Source organism: Barbatula barbatula (assembly GCF_947034865.1).
Source record: "Barbatula barbatula genome assembly, chromosome: 16".
In the NCBI taxonomy this organism is placed as follows: Eukaryota; Metazoa; Chordata; class Actinopteri; order Cypriniformes; family Nemacheilidae; genus Barbatula; species Barbatula barbatula.
Window position 1 is genome coordinate 16,854,201 of NC_136779.1, and position 13,508 is coordinate 16,867,708.

Sequence of the window (13,508 nt, forward strand, 5' to 3'; positions counted from 1 at the left end):
ATGCTCTAATTGAGCTGTTAGAATGTTAGAAACAAGCTTTCTGAGCTGAGAACTGCATTTTGTGACATAGTTCATCAGTGGATGATGAGAATGTCAGTTTTGACAAAGAACACTGTTCATTACTGAAATGCTCCAATTGAGCTGTTAGAATGTCAGAAACAAGCTTTCTGAGCTGAAAACTGCATTTTGTGACATAGTTCATCAGTGGATGATGAGAATGTCAGTTTTGACAAAGAACACTGTTCATTACTAAAATTCTCTAATTGAGCTGTTAGAATGTCAGAAACAAGCTTTCTGAGCTGAGAACTGCATTTTGTGAGAAAGTGAATCAGTGGATGATGAGAATGTCAGTTTTGACAAAGAACACTGTTCATTACTAAAATGCTCCAATTGAGCTGTTAGAATGTCAGAAACAAGCTTTCTGAGCATAAAACTGCATTTTGTGACAAAGTGCAGCAGTGGGTGATGAGAATGTCAGTTTTGACAAAGAACACTGTTCATTACTAAAATGCTCTAATTGAGCTGTTAGAATGTCAGAAACAAGCTTTCTGAGCTGAAAACTGCATTTTGTGACAAAGTGAATCAGTGAATGATGAGAATGTCAGTTTTGACAAAGAACACTGATCATTACTAAAATGCTCTAATTGAGCTGTTAGAATGTCAGAAACAAGCTTTCTGAGCTGAGAACTGCATTTTGTGACAAAAAGCATCAGTGGATGATGAGAATGTCAGTTTTGACAAAGAACACTGTTCATTACTAAAATGCTCTAATTGAGCTGTTAGAATGTCAGAAACAAGCTTTCTGAGCTGAGAAATGCATTTTGTGACAAAGTGCATCAGTGGATGATGAGAATGTCACTTTTGACAAAGAACACTGTTCATTACTAAAATGCTCTAATTGAGCTGTTAGAATGTCAGAAACAAGCTTTCTGAGCTGAGAACTGCATTTTGTGACAAAAAGCATCAGTGGATGATGAGAATGTCAGTTCTGACAAAGAACACTGATCATTACTAAAATGCTCCAATTGAGCTGTTAGAATGTCAGAAACAAGCTTTCTGAGCTGAGAAATGCATTTTGTGACAAAGTGCTTCAGTGGATGATGAGAATGTCAGTTTTGACAAAGAACACTGTTCATTACTAAAATGCTCTAATTGAGCTGTTAGAATGTCAGAAACAAGCTTTCTGAGCTGAGAACTGCATTTTGTGACATAGTTCATCAGTGGATGATGAGAATGTCAGTTTTGACAAAGAAAACTGTTCATTACTAAAATGCTCTAATTGAGCTGTTAGAATGTTAGAAACAAGCTTTCTGAGCTGAGAACTGCATTTTGTGACATAGTTCATCAGTGGATGATGAGAATGTCAGTTTTGACAAAGAACACTGATCATTACTAAAATGCTCCAATTGAGCTGTTAGAATGTCAGAAACAAGCTTTCTGAGCTGAGAACTGCATTTTGTGACATAGTTCATCAGTGGATGATGAGAATGTCAGTTTTGACAAAGAACACTGTTCATTACTAAAATGCTCCAATTGAGCTGTTAGAATGTCAGAAACAAGCTTTCTGAGCTGAGAACTGCATTTTGTGACAAAGTGAATCAGTGGATGATGAGAATGAAACTTTTGACAAAGAACACTGATCATTACTAAAATGCTCTAATTGAGCTGTTAGAATGTCAGAAAAAAGCTTTCTGAGATGAAAACTGCATTTTGTGACAAAGTGAATCAGTGGATGATGAGAATGTCACTTTTGACAAAGAACACTGATCATTACTAAAATGCTCTAATTGAGCTGTTAGAATGTCAGAAAAAAGCTTTCTGAGCTGAGAACTGCATTTTGTGACAAAATGCATCAGTGGATGATGAGAATGTCAGTTTTGACAAAGAACACTGTTCATTACTGAAATGCTCTAACTGAGCTGTTAGAATGTCAGAAAAAAGCTTTTTGAGCAGAAAACTGCATTTTGTGACAAAGTGATTCAGTGGATGATCAGAATGTCAGTTTTGACAAAGAACACTGATCATTACTAAAATGCTCTAATTGAGCTGTTAGAATGTCAGAAACAAGCTTTCTGAGCTGAGAAATGCATTTTGTGACAAAGTGAATTAGTGGATGGATGAGAATGTCACTTTTGACAAAGAACACTGATCATTACTAAAATGCTCCAATTGAGCTGTTAGAATGTCAGAAACAAGCTTTCTGAGCTGAGAACTGCATTTTGTGACATAGTTCATCAGTGGATGATGAGAATGTCAGTTTTGACAAAGAACACTGTTTATTACTAAAATGCTCTAATTGAGCTGTTAGAATGTCAGAAACAAGCTTTCTGAGCTGAGAACTGCATTTTGTGACAAAAAGCATCAGTGGATGATGAGAATGTCAGTTTTGACAAAGAACACTGATCATTACTAAAATGCTCCAATTGAGCTTTTAGAATGTCAGAAACAAGCTTTCTGAGCTGAGAAATGCATTTTGTGACAAAGTGCTTCAGTGGATGATGAGAATGTCAGTTTTGACAAAGAACACTGTTCATTAATGAAATGCTCCAATTGAGCTGTTAGAATGTCAGAAACAAGCTTTCTGAGCTGAAAACTGCATTTTGTGACAAAAAGCATCAGTGGATGATGAGAATGTCAGTTTTGACAAAGAACACTGTTCATTACTGAAATGCTCTAATTGAGCTGTTAGAATGTCAGAAACAAGCTTTCTGAGCTGAGAACTGCATTTTGTGACAAAAAGCATCAGTGGATGATGAGAATGTCAGTTTTGACAAAGAACACTGATCATTACTAAAATGCTCCAATTGAGCTGTTAGAATGTCAGAAACAAGCTTTCTGAGCTGAGAACTGCATTTTGTGACAAAGTGCTTCAGTGGATGATGAGAATGTCAGTTTTGACAAAGAACACTATTCATTACTAAAATGCTCTAATTGAGCTGTTAGAATGTCAGAAACAAGCTTTCTGAGCTGAGAACTGCATTTTGTGACAAAAAGCATCAGTGGATGATGAGAATGTCAGTTTTGACAAAGAACACTGTTCATTACTAAAATGCTCTAATTGAGCTGTTAGAATGTCAGAAACAAGCTTTCTGAGCTGAGAAATGCATTTTGTGACAAAGTGCATCAGTGGATGATGAGAATGTCACTTTTGACAAAGAACACTGTTCATTACTAAAATGCTCTAATTGAGCTGTTAGAATGTCAGAAACAAGCTTTCTGAGCTGAGAACTGCATTTTGTGACAAAAAGCATCAGTGGATGATGAGAATGTCAGTTTTGACAAAGAACACTGATCATTACTAAAATGCTCCAATTGAGCTGTTAGAATGTCAGAAACAAGCTTTCTGAGCTGAGAAATGCATTTTGTGACAAAGTGCTTCAGTGGATGATGAGAATGTCAGTTTTGACAAAGAACACTGTTCATTACTAAAATGCTCTAATTGAGCTGTTAGAATGTCAGAAACAAGCTTTCTGAGCTGAGAACTGCATTTTGTGACATAGTTCATCAGTGGATGATGAGAATGTCAGTTTTGACAAAGAACACTGTTCATTACTAAAATGCTCCAATTGAGCTGTTAGAATGTCAGAAACAAGCTTTCTGAGCTGAGAACTGCATTTTGTGACAAAGTGAATCAGTGGATGATGAGAATGAAACTTTTGACAAAGAACACTGATCATTACTAAAATGCTCTAATTGAGCTGTTAGAATGTCAGAAAAAAGCTTTCTGAGATGAAAACTGCATTTTGTGACAAAGTGAATCAGTGGATGATGAGAATGTCACTTTTGACAAAGAACACTGATCATTACTAAAATGCTCTAATTGAGCTGTTAGAATGTCAGAAAAAAGCTTTCTGAGCTGAGAACTGCATTTTGTGACAAAATGCATCAGTGGATGATGAGAATGTCAGTTTTGACAAAGAACACTGTTCATTACTGAAATGCTCTAACTGAGCTGTTAGAATGTCAGAAAAAAGCTTTTTGAGCAGAAAACTGCATTTTGTGACAAAGTGATTCAGTGGATGATCAGAATGTCAGTTTTGACAAAGAACACTGATCATTACTAAAATGCTCTAATTGAGCTGTTAGAATGTCAGAAACAAGCTTTCTGAGCTGAGAACTGCATTTTGTGACAAAGTGAATCAGTGGATGGATGAGAATGTCACTTTTGACAAAGAACACTGATCATTACTAAAATGCTCTAATTGAGCTCTTAGAATGTCAGAAAAAAGCTTTCTGAGCTGAGAACTGCATTTTGTGACAAAATGCATCAGTGGATGATGAGAATGTCAGTTTTGACAAAGAACACTGTTCATTACTGAAATGCTCCAATTGAGCTGTTAGAATGTCAGAAACAAGCTTTCTGAGCTGAGAAATGCATTTTGTGACAAAAAGCATCAGTGGATGATGAGAATGTCAGTTTTGACAAAGAACACTGATCATTACTAAAATGCTCCAATTGAGCTGTTAGAATGTCAGAAACAAGCTTTCTGAGCTGAGAAATGCATTTTGTGACAAAGTGCTTCAGTGGATGATGAGAATGTCAGTTTTGACAAAGAACACTGTTCATTACTTAAATGCTCCAATTGAGCTGTTAGAATGTCAGAAACAAGCTTTCTGAGCTGAGAAATGCATTTTGTGACAAAGTGCATCAGTGGATGATGAGAATGTCACTTTTGACAAAGAACACTGTTCATTACTAAAATGCTCTAATTGAGCTGTTAGAATGTCAGAAACAAGCTTTCTGAGCTGAGAACTGCATTTTGTGACAAAGTGCTTCAGTGGATGATAAGAATGTCAGTTTTGACAAAGAACACTGATCATTACTAAAATGCTCCAATTGAGCTGTTAGAATGTCAGAAACAAGCTTTCTGAGCTGAGAAATGCATTTTGTGACAAAGTGCTTCAGTGGATGATGAGAATGTCAGTTTTGACAAAGAACACTGTTCATTACTAAAATGCTCTTATTGAGCTGTTAGAATGTCAGAAACAAGCTTTCTGAGCTGAGAACTGCATTTTGTGACATAGTTCATCAGTGGATGATGAGAATGTCAGTTTTGACAATGAAAACTGTTCATTACTAAAATGCTCTAATTGAGCTGTTAGAATGTTAGAAACAAGCTTTCTGAGCTGAGAACTGCATTTTGTGACATAGTTCATCAGTGGATGATGAGAATGTCAGTTTTGACAAAGAACACTGTTCATTACTAAAATGCTCTAATTGAGCTGTTAGAATGTCAGAAACAAGCTTTCTGAGCTGAGAAATGCATTTTGTGACAAAGTGCTTCAGTGGATGATGAGAATGTCAGTTTTGACAAAGAACACTGTTCATTACTGAAATGCTCCAATTGAGCTGTTAGAATGTCAGAAACAAGCTTTCTGAGCTGAGAAATGCATTTTGTGACAAAGTGCATCAGTGGATGATGAGAATGTCACTTTTGACAAAGAACACTGTTCATTACTGAAATGCTCTAATTGAGCTGTTAGAATGTCAGAAACAAGCTTTCTGAGCTGAGAACTGCATTTTGTGACAAAAAGCATCAGTGGATGATGAGAATGTCAGTTTTGACAAAGAACACTGATCATTACTAAAATGCTCCAATTGAGCTGTTAGAATGTCAGAAACAAGCTTTCTGAGCTGAGAAATGCATTTTGTGACAAAGTGCTTCAGTGGATGATGAGAATGTCAGTTTTGACAAAGAACACTGTTCATTACTAAAATGCTCTAATTGAGCTGTTAGAATGTCAGAAACAAGCTTTCTGAGCTGAGAACTGCATTTTGTGACACAGTTCATCAGTGGATGATGAGAATGTCAGTTTTGACAAAGAAAACTGTTCATTACTAAAATGCTCTAATTGAGCTGTTAGAATGTTAGAAACAAGCTTTCTGAGCTGAGAACTGCATTTTGTGACATAGTTCATCAGTGGATGATGAGAATGTCAGTTTTGACAAAGAACACTGTTCATTACTTAAATGCTCCAATTGAGCTGTTAGAATGTCAGAAACAAGCTTTCTGAGCTGAGAAATGCATTTTGTGACAAAAAGCATCAGTGGATGATGAGAATGTCAGTTTTGACAAAGAACACTGATCATTACTAAAATGCTCCAATTGAGCTGTTAGAATGTCAGAAACAAGCTTTCTGAGCTGAGAACTGCATTTTGTGACAAAGTGCTTCAGTGGATGATGAGAATGTCAGTTTTGACAAAGAACACTGTTCATTACTAAAATGCTCTAATTGAGCTGTTAGAATGTCAGAAACAAGCTTTCTGAGCTGAGAACTGCATTTTGTGACAAAGTGCTTCAGTGGATGATGAGAATGTCAGTTTTGACAAAGAACACTGTTCATTACTTAAATGCTCCAATTGAGCTGTTAGAATGTCAGAAACAAGCTTTCTGAGCTGAGAAATGCATTTTGTGACAAAGTGCATCAGTGGATGATGAGAATGTCACTTTTGACAAAGAACACTGTTCATTACTAAAATGCTCTAATTGAGCTGTTAGAATGTCAGAAACAAGCTTTCTGAGCTGAGAACTGCATTTTGTGACAAAAAGCATCAGTGGATGATGAGAATGTCAGTTTTGACAAAGAACACTGATCATTACTAAAATGCTCCAATTGAGCTGTTAGAATGTCAGAAACAAGCTTTCTGAGCTGAGAAATGCATTTTGTGACAAAGTGAATGAGTGGATGGATGAGAATGTCACTTTTGACAAAGAACACTGATCATTACTAAAATGCTCCAATTGAGCTGTTAGAATGTCAGAAACAAGCTTTCTGAGCTGAGAAATGCATTTTGTGACAAAGTGCTTCAGTGGATGATGAGAATGTCAGTTTTGACAAAGAACACTGTTCATTACTGAAATGCTCCAATTGAGCTGTTAGAATGTCAGAAACAAGCTTTCTGAGCTGAGAAATGCATTTTGTGACAAAGTGCATCAGTGGATGATGAGAATGTCACTTTTGACAAAGAACACTGTTCATTACTGAAATGCTCTAATTGAGCTGTTAGAATGTCAGAAACAAGCTTTCTGAGCTGAGAACTGCATTTTGTGACATAGTTCATCAGTGGATGATGAGAATGTCAGTTTTGACAAAGAACACTGTTCATTACTGAAATGCTCCAATTGAGCTGTTAGAATGTCAGAAACAAGCTTTCTGAGCTGAGAAATGCATTTTGTGACAAAGTGCATCAGTGGATGATGAGAATGTCACTTTTGACAAAGAACACTGTTCAATACTAAAATGCTCTAATTGAGCTGTTAGAATGTCAGAAACAAGCTTTCTGAGCTGAGAACTGCATTTTGTGACAAAAAGCATCAGTGGATGATGAGAATGTCAGTTTTGACAAAGAACACTGATCATTACTAAAATGCTCCAATTGAGCTTTTAGAATGTCAGAAACAAGCTTTCTGAGCTGAGAAATGCATTTTGTGACAAAGTGCTTCAGTGGATGATGAGAATGTCAGTTTTGACAAAGAACACTGTTCATTACTAAAATGCTCTAATTGAGCTGTTAGAATGTCAGAAACAAGCTTTCTGAGCTGAGAACTGCATTTTGTGACAAAGTGCTTCAGTGGATGATGAGAATGTCAGTTTTGACAAAGAACACTATTCATTACTAAAATGCTCTAATTGAGCTGTTAGAATGTCAGAAACAAGCTTTCTGAGCTGAGAACTGCATTTTGTGACATAGTTCATCAGTGGATGATGAGAATGTCAGTTTTGACAAAGAAAACTGTTCATTACTAAAATGCTCTAATTGAGCTGTTAGAATGTTAGAAACAAGCTTTCTGAGCTGAGAACTGCATTTTGTGACATAGTTCATCAGTGGATGATGAGAATGTCAGTTTTGACAAAGAACACTGTTCATTACTAAAATGCTCCAATTGAGCTGTTAGAATGTCAGAAACAAGCTTTCTGAGCTGAAAACTGCATTTTGTGACAAAGTGAATTAGTGGATGGATGAGAATGTCACTTTTGACAAAGAACACTGTTCATTAATGAAATGCTCCAATTGAGCTGTTAGAATGTCAGAAACAAGCTTTCTGAGCTGAAAACTGCATTTTGTGACAAAAAGCATCAGTGGATGATGAGAATGTCAGTTTTGACAAAGAACACTGTTCATTACTGAAATGCTCCAATTGAGCTGTTAGAATGTCAGAAACAAGCTTTCTGAGCTGAAAACTGCATTTTGTGACATAGTTCATCAGTGGATGATGAGAATGTCAGTTTTGACAAAGAACACTGATCATTACTAAAATGCTCCAATTGAGCTGTTAGAATGTCAGAAACAAGCTTTCTGAGCTGAGAACTGCATTTTGTGACATAGTTCATCAGTGGATGATGAGAATGTCAGTTTTGACAAAGAACACTGATCATTACTAAAATGCTCCAATTGAGCTGTTAGAAAGTCAGAAACAAGCTTTCTGAGCTGAGAACTGCATTTTGTGACATAGTTCATCAGTGGATGATGAGAATGTCACTTTTGACAAAGAACACTGTTCATTACTAAAATGCTCTAATTGAGCTGTTAGAATGTCAGAAACAAGCTTTCTGAGCTGAGAACTGCATTTTGTGACATAGTTCATCAGTGGATGATGAGAATGTCAGTTTTGACAAAGAACACTGATCATTACTAAAATGCTCCAATTGAGCTGTTAGAATGTCAGAAACAAGCTTTCTGAGCTGAGAACTGCATTTTGTGACATAGTTCATCAGTGGATGATGAGAATGTCAGTTTTGACAAAGAACACTGTTCATTACTAAAATGCTCCAATTGAGCTGTTAGAATGTCAGAAACAAGCTTTCTGAGCTGAGAACTGCATTTTGTGACAAAGTGAATCAGTGGATGATGAGAATGAAACTTTTGACAAAGAACACTGATCATTACTAAAATGCTCTAATTGAGCTGTTAGAATGTCAGAAAAAAGCTTTCTGAGATGAAAACTGCATTTTGTGACAAAGTGAATCAGTGGATGATGAGAATGTCACTTTTGACAAAGAACACTGATCATTACTAAAATGCTCTAATTGAGCTGTTAGAATGTCAGAAAAAAGCTTTCTGAGCTGAGAACTGCATTTTGTGACAAAATGCATCAGTGGATGATGAGAATGTCAGTTTTGACAAAGAACACTGTTCATTACTGAAATGCTCTAACTGAGCTGTTAGAATGTCAGAAAAAAGCTTTTTGAGCAGAAAACTGCATTTTGTGACAAAGTGATTCAGTGGATGATCAGAATGTCAGTTTTGACAAAGAACACTGATCATTACTAAAATGCTCTAATTGAGCTGTTAGAATGTCAGAAACAAGCTTTCTGAGCTGAGAACTGCATTTTGTGACAAAGTGAATCAGTGGATGGATGAGAATGTCACTTTTGACAAAGAACACTGATCATTACTAAAATGCTCTAATTGAGCTGTTAGAATGTCAGAAAAAAGCTTTCTGAGCTGAGAACTGCATTTTGTGACAAAATGCATCAGTGGATGATGAGAATGTCAGTTTTGACAAAGAACACTGTTCATTACTGAAATGCTCCAATTGAGCTGTTAGAATGTCAGAAACAAGCTTTCTGAGCTGAGAAATGCATTTTGTGACAAAAAGCATCAGTGGATGATGAGAATGTCAGTTTTGTCAAAGAACACTGATCATTACTAAAATGCTCCAATTGAGCTGTTAGAATGTCAGAAACAAGCTTTCTGAGCTGAGAAATGCATTTTGTGACAAAGTGCTTCAGTGGATGATGAGAATGTCAGTTTTGACAAAGAACACTGTTCATTACTAAAATGCTCTAATTGAGCTGTTAGAATGTCAGAAACAAGCTTTCTGAGCTGAGAACTGCATTTTGTGACAAAGTGCTTCAGTGGATGATGAGAATGTCAGTTTTGACAAAGAACACTGTTCATTACTTAAATGCTCCAATTGAGCTGTTAGAATGTCAGAAACAAGCTTTCTGAGCTGAGAAATGCATTTTGTGACAAAGTGCATCAGTGGATGATGAGAATGTCACTTTTGACAAAGAACACTGTTCATTACTAAAATGCTCTAATTGAGCTGTTAGAATGTCAGAAACAAGCTTTCTGAGCTGAGAACTGCATTTTGTGACAAAAAGCATCAGTGGATGATGAGAATGTCAGTTTTGACAAAGAACACTGATCATTACTAAAATGCTCCAATTGAGCTGTTAGAATGTCAGAAACAAGCTTTCTGAGCTGAGAAATGCATTTTGTGACAAAGTGAATTAGTGGATGGATGAGAATGTCACTTTTGACAAAGAACACTGATCATTACTAAAATGCTCCAATTGAGCTGTTAGAATGTCAGAAACAAGCTTTCTGAGCTGAGAAATGCATTTTGTGACAAAGTGCTTCAGTGGATGATGAGAATGTCAGTTTTGACAAAGAACACTGTTCATTACTGAAATGCTCCAATTGAGCTGTTAGAATGTCAGAAACAAGCTTTCTGAGCTGAGAAATGCATTTTGTGACAAAGTGCATCAGTGGATGATGAGAATGTCACTTTTGACAAAGAACACTGTTCATTACTGAAATGCTCTAATTGAGCTGTTAGAATGTCAGAAACAAGCTTTCTGAGCTGAGAACTGCATTTTGTGACATAGTTCATCAGTGGATGATGAGAATGTCAGTTTTGACAAAGAACACTGTTCATTACTAAAATGCTCTAATTGAGCTGTTAGAATGTCAGAAACAAGCTTTCTGAGCTGAGAACTGCAGTTTGTGACAAAAAGCATCAGTGGATGATGAGAATGTCAGTTTTGACAAAGAACACTGATCATTACTAAAATGCTCCAATTGAGCTTTTAGAATGTCAGAAACAAGCTTTCTGAGCTGAGAAATGCATTTTGTGACAAAGTGCTTCAGTGGATGATGAGAATGTCAGTTTTGACAAAGAACACTGTTCATTAATGAAATGCTCCAATTGAGCTGTTAGAATGTCAGAAACAAGCTTTCTGAGCTGAAAACTGCATTTTGTGACAAAAAGCATCAGTGGATGATGAGAATGTCAGTTTTGACAAAGAACACTGTTCATTACTGAAATGCTCCAATTGAGCTGTTAGAATGTCAGAAACAAGCTTTCTGAGCTGAAAACTGCATTTTGTGACATAGTTCATCAGTGGATGATGAGAATGTCAGTTTTGACAAAGAACACTGATCATCACTAAAATGCTCCAATTAAGCTGTTAGAATGTCAGAAACAAGCTTTCTGAGCTAAGAACTGCATTTTGTGACAAAGTGAATCAGTGGATGGATGAGAATGTCACTTTTGACAAAGAACACTGTTCATTACTAAAATTCTCTAATTGAGCTGTTAGAATGTCAGAAACAAGCTTTCTGAGCTGAGAACTGCATTTTGTGAGAAAGTGAATCAGTGGATGATGAGAATGTCAGTTTTGACAAAGAACACTGTTCATTACTAAAATGCTCCAATTGAGCTGTTAGAATGTCAGAAACAAGCTTTCTGAGCATAAAACTGCATTTTGTGACAAAGTGCATCAGTGGGTGATGAGAATGTCAGTTTTGACAAAGAACACTGTTCATTACTAAAATGCTCTAATTGAGCTGTTAGAATGTCAGAAACAAGCTTTCTGAGCTGAAAACTGCATTTTGTGACAAAGTGAATCAGTGAATGATGAGAATGTCAGTTTTGACAAAGAACACTGATCATTACTAAAATGCTCTAATTGAGCTGTTAGAATGTCAGAAACAAGCTTTCTGAGCTGAGAACTGCATTTTGTGACAAAGTGAATCAGTGGATGATGAGAATGTCACTTTTGACAAAGAACACTGATCATTACTAAAATGCTCTAATTGAGCTGTTAGAATGTCAGAAAAAAGCTTTCTGAGATGAAAACTGCATTTTGTGACAAAGTGAATCAGTGGATGATGAGAATGTCACTTTTGACAAAGAACACTGATCATTACTGAAATGCTCCAATTGAGCTGTTAGAATGTCAGAAACAAGCTTTCTGAGCTGAGAAATGCATTTTGTGACAAAGTGCTTCAGTGGATGATGAGAATGTCAGTTTTGACAAAGAACACTGTTCATTACTAAAATGCTCTAATTGAGCTGTTAGAATGTCAGAAACAAGCTTTCTGAGCTGAGAACTGCATTTTGTGACATAGTTCATCAGTGGATGATGAGAATGTCACTTTTGACAAAGAACACTGTTCATTACTAAAATGCTCTAATTGAGCTGTTAGAATGTCAGAAACAAGCTTTCTGAGCTGAGAACTGCATTTTGTGACATAGTTCATCAGTGGATGATGAGAATGTCAGTTTTGACAAAGAACACTGATCATTACTAAAATGCTCCAATTGAGCTGTTAGAATGTCAGAAACAAGCTTTCTGAGCTGAGAACTGCATTTTGTGACATAGTTCATCAGTGGATGATGAGAATGTCAGTTTTGACAAAGAACACTGATCATTACTAAAATGCTCCAATTGAGCTGTTAGAAAGTCAGAAACAAGCTTTCTGAGCTGAGAACTGCATTTTGTGACATAGTTCATCAGTGGATGATGAGAATGTCACTTTTGACAAAGAACACTGTTCATTACTAAAATGCTCTAATTGAGCTGTTAGAATGTCAGAAACAAGCTTTCTGTGCTGAGAACTGCATTTTGTGACATAGTTCATCAGTGGATGATGAGAATGTCAGTTTTGACAAAGAACACTGATCATTACTAAAATGCTCCAATTGAGGTGTTAGAATGTCAGAAACAAGCTTTCTGAGCTGAGAAATGCATTTTGTGACAAAGTGCTTCAGTGGATGATAAGAATGTCAGTTTTGACAAAGAACACTGTTCATTACTGAAATGCTCCAATTGAGCTGTTAGAATGTCAGAAACAAGCTTTCTGAGCTGAGAAATGCATTTTGTGACAAAGTGCATCAGTGGATGATGAGAATGTCACTTTTGACAAAGAACACTGTTCATTACTAAAATGCTCTAATTGAGCTGTTAGAATGTCAGAAACAAGCTTTCTGAGCTGAGAACTGCATTTTGTGACAAAAAGCATCAGTGGATGATGAGAATGTCAGTTTTGACAAAGAACACTGATCATTACTAAAATGCTCCAATTGAGCTGTTAGAATGTCAGAAACAAGCTTTCTGAGCTGAGAAATGCATTTTGTGACAAAGTGCTTCAGTGGATGATGAGAATGTCAGTTTTGACAAAGAACACTGTTCATTACTAAAATGCTCTAATTGAGCTGTTAGAATGTCAGAAACAAGCTTTCTGAGCTGAGAACTGCATTTTGTGACATAGTTCATCAGTGGATGATGAGAATGTCAGTTTTGACAAAGAACACTGTTCATTACTAAAATGCTCCAATTGAGCTGTTAGAATGTCAGAAACAAGCTTTCTGAGCTGAGAACTGCATTTTGTGACAAAGTGAATCAGTGGATGATGAGAATGAAACTTTTGACAAAGAACACTGATCATTACTAAAATGCTCTAATTGAGCTGTTAGAATGTCAGAAAAAAGCTT